Source organism: Magnolia sinica, chromosome 13 (genome assembly GCF_029962835.1).
Source record: "Magnolia sinica isolate HGM2019 chromosome 13, MsV1, whole genome shotgun sequence".
Lineage (NCBI taxonomy): Eukaryota > Viridiplantae > Streptophyta > Magnoliopsida > Magnoliales > Magnoliaceae > Magnolia > Magnolia sinica.
Window position 1 is genome coordinate 25,452,454 of NC_080585.1, and position 5,047 is coordinate 25,457,500.

Genomic DNA, 5,047 nt, shown 5'->3' on the forward strand with positions numbered 1-5,047 from the left:
CACTATATGAACCACTTGAGTCGTAGATCCGAATGACTTGTGCATTCAAGAACGAGAATCGAAGAGCCCACATGATGGATGGACTGGATTTCACATATATCCCACATGGAGCCCTAAAAGTGGTAGCTTTTATTCCGCGTTGATTCGGGTCCCTCTATCAGGGTGCGAATTGGGTACTTCCCCAGGCTCGGGCTATCACGGCCACTGTGATGTATGGATTTTATCTACACCGTTTATGCATTTCAACGTATCATTTTAGACCGTGGGCACAAAAATGAGATAGATCCAATGCTCAAGTGGACCACGAAATGGGGATTAAATTCTTAACGTTGAAAACTTCTTGGGCGCCATCGAAGTTTTGGATCAAGATGATATTTGTATTTTACTATCTTATGGACAGGTTGGATGAAAAATAAACATCATGGTAGGCATAGGAAGGTTTCAACGGTAGGTGTCACTAACACAGCTTCTTCCTGTGGTGTGGCCCACTTTAACCTTCGATCTGCCTCATTTTTGTTATCCCATTCTAAAATGGCATGGAAAAATACATGGACGGTGTGGATAAAATCCATACATCACAGTGCCCTCGAAGCCGTAGCCTGTCCCTATATAGGTACGGGTGGGGAAGTACCCAATCCGCGCCGCCTCAGGCAAGTTTATCATAAACGAGGAACCATACGATCCTCGACCGATGATCTACAAACCATGTTCTGGTTTGATTTTTAATATACCCATGTCACGCCCCAAAATTCGGTACCCGAGTTGGCCAGACCCGACTCCGAATCTCAGGACATGATTCAATATTAAACATTCACAACTACACTTAATCAAAACTCATTACAATAAACAATATTCATCAAATACAATTTTTAACTATTACAGCCTAAACTCACTTCTAAGTTCCTGCTATACAATTTATTATTATTGTTTTTTTTAAAATACAAATACAGATATGGCTACCACTAAGCCGATGGTTAGATCCTCAGTCTGCTTCGCCTCGACTAAACTCCAAGACCTGAAACACTGTTATTTTGGGTATGAGCACAACCGCTCGTGGGATCTTATCCAACCAAATATGAAATTTCTAAATTTATATCAAACGAATAAATAATAAAAGTACTTTCTGAAATTTTAAAACATGAATCAAAATATTAAATATTTCATATGACATGAATGCGATGCTGGAATCATAAATACGTACTGAATGCCACACTATCATGAATTCAAGAATAAAATTAAATAATCACCACATCTTACAACACCGTACCTAGGTGTATGACCACGTTGCATTAACGCCCACACACCAGTACCTCATGGTGAGGGACTCATTTATATGTTAGCTAGTCAGACTACTGCTCCAGTTGTACCTCTGACATATGTCCGCGCACACAATTGTACTCATACGCCGTACACAAAGGAGACTCCGAAGGATCCAACGGGTTCTAGGGTCTTTCACCCAAGGGACACGATTGCCCTACTTGCTAGCTTTAGGGTCTCTCACCCAAGGGACACGATTGCCCTACTTACTGGCTTTAGGGTCTTTCACCCAAGGGACACGATTGCCCTACTTGCTAATACCACAATCATTTTCTCATTTTTCTTTCTTTTTCCATAATTCCGTAATCAGTAGAGATGAATGCATGTCATGAATTATTCCAAAATCAGTAGCGAAATAATTTAATTATTTAAATCTCGATACAACAATGCAAGTTCTATACAAATGTGCAGAAATTCGATGCCGTAAAAATTAAATTCCTAAAATTAACTGAAACATCAAGCTAAAATCAAATTAATTATTATTATTTTAAACCAATTAATTTAAATCAATTACTCTAACACAGATTTAAGGTCTAAATCTCAACATCAAATTTCAAAAATAAAAGTTAGATTAAAATCTAACTCTGCAAGTTAATCAGATTTAGTAAATGCTAAAATTTAGAAAAGTAGATATTACGTATAAAGGAATTTGACAATATTAATTTAAAGTCTTTATGTCAAATAAATAAATTTTCTAAAATACATAAAATCAGAAAGTTCATAAATGGAGGAGAATCACCCACCTGATATTTGGACCGTCGATTTCTGGACTAAACCATACGCCCACGACTTACTTAGCGTCGCATGCTAGACCTGACCCACGCTTACGCTCTCAACGAGTTTCTTCCACTGACGCAACACATAGCATTAACTTGCTGTCTACACTCGCTGGATGCGTGAGAAGTCGAGCTTCAGGACACCATCTACCAAAAGAAAATAACACCTAAGTGGTTTATTTAATGAATGGTTTGGATTTCAGGTTAGTCTATTTAACCATGGCTGTTTCCAATCAATGTTTTCTACTGTTCGTGTTGTTGGGCTAATATGGTATGTAAGATGAATCACTGTTTAACAATAAAAAATATCAACAAGATAAATTTTTATTTCAAATTAATAATTCTAAATATCATTTTGTTAAAACTTTAATAATTTAAATACTTAAATAAAATATTATTTTTACTATTATTTAATTTAGGAATTACAATGAAATAATGTACAAAAATTTTATTTAAATTCTAACTTTAATTAAATAATTTTTTTTTACTTAAATAATGTTAAATATTAGCATAAAAATATTTATTATTTTTATTTACTAAATTCTAAAATTAAATTATTTTATTTAGCACATAAACTTAACAAACAAACACACACACACACACACACATATATATAAATTGAAATAACTTGATTACTTTATAACAAATTTTAATTTCTCTTTGATAATTCATTGAGAATGTATATTTAGGTTTAATCGGTAAATTATTTAAATTTTAATTTAAACAAAAATTTTGAACTACAAGGAAAAGATATATATATATATATATATATATATATATATATATATATATTAAAAATATAATATTATACTTTATAAAAATTTTAATTTAATAAAGCTTCAAATATACATTAATCACTAAAATTTCCAAGTATAAAAATCTAATCAATTTAGTTTTAATTCCAAAATTTTTAAAAAAAAAAAATTTAAACTTAAGTTCATTTAAATTTAATTTAATTAACTCTTCAAATTTTAGAATTAAAATTTAGATTTTAATCTTTACAGAACAAAAATTATCACAGTGATTTCTATAATATAACATTAATAATGTAATTAAATTATTATTTGATAATTTAAAATTTATTATTATTATTATTATTATTATTTTATATAACTATTTAAATCTAAATTCAGAATTGTATTATTATTTATTTTTAAATCTAAACTAAATAAGGTTAAGAAAGATATTAATTTGGACTTTGAATACTATTATTATTATATAAATTATTTGTTACCACATTATGTCAGTATGTTTAACCTTGTTTTATAATTGACTATCTAAATTAATAAATTTACTTTTGTTTGATACATTTAATATAATTATTATATTACTTTTATGTTAAATTGTTAATATCATTATTTATAAATTATTTTTTAAAAAAAATAATAAATTATATTTATTACAACTTTTATATATTATCAGATAAAACTTTTTACTTATAACATAATCATATAAATAATATTAAATACTTATGTATTAATTATGTAATATAATATTATCTTACATATGTTTACTTTAATTATGTTATATATTTTGTCATTATTATTATTATTATTTTTTTGTAACCTACAATTATATTGCATTACTACTATATTATTACGAAACATAATATTTATATTTTACTATACCTTAATGATCTTATAAACCTTTTTATTTTATTTTATTCTATTATATATCATATTAATACTGATTACATATTACAATTATATAATTTATAATTTGTTATTATTATTATATATTTTTATTTTATTTTCATAATCATATTTGCTTATATATACTTATCAATCTTACATCACTTATATATACAATTCTACGTAATGAATCATCAATTCTTTAAATAATTAATTATATATTCTGTTTGTACTGTAAAATATTGTAGAATATTATAATTTATTTGAAATTTAATTTAATAAAGTTTTTGCTTAACAAAAATATTTAAGAATTACTAAAATAATTTTAAATAAATTATTTATTTTATTCTGTAAATTTATTTTATTTCATTATTAAATATATAAAAAAAAAGAAAAAAATAGAAATTCCTAAATGAGTAGATTCCCTACAAAAAAAATATTCAACTGACAATAATATTTCTACGAAAATTTGGATTAATTAAACATAATAAAACTAAAAATGGTAAATTTCAGGTTAAGATCACCTACCTTAAAGTCTGACGATCCGGTCCCGCTTTAATCCCTCTCTTGATTTACAGCGCTCTCTCTCTCTCTCTCCCACTCTAATTTTTTTTTTTTAATTTGATTGATTCCTTCGATTCTTTCTCTTTTTCTTTTTGTTTTCTTTTTTTTTTATAAATGATGCGTAATGGAATAGAGGAGTGGAATTATGGGACGGTTTCATTTAGTGGGAGGTTCGGCGGCCATTACCGTACAAAAGGGAAGAAAAGTGGAGAAAGTGGTTTAGTCGTGCGGAAGATATAACTTTCATTTTTTATTTTATTTTTATTTTTTAAGATATAGTGGGTCCCATTAACAATAATTTAAATCTAATCCGTCCATCATCTTGGTCTGACCAAGAGAAGATATAAGACAAAAAATGAAGCTGATCCGAAACTCAGGTGAGCCACACACAAGCGGACGGTGGACTTGGTTCCTACAAAAAATGGGTTGTTCTTGATTTTTATTTTATTTTTTAACAACAATTTAGTGGTTAAGATCAGATTAATCTCAGTGCACAGTTAATAGTTGATATTGGCTAGATTTGGATTAGTTAATAATTAAACACGTGGTCTTAAGTATATGAATTGAGAAAGTGCATTATAAATAAACTTAAATATATTCTACTAAAATCATGTAATTATTAATGACATTAATTAATAATTCACACTAAGCAAAACGATCACACATCAATGATTGCAATTTATATGAGCCGATAGATGCATGTGTGCATGGGTGCGTGGATGTATGCATGGGTATATGTGTGTATACTCCAATGAGGGC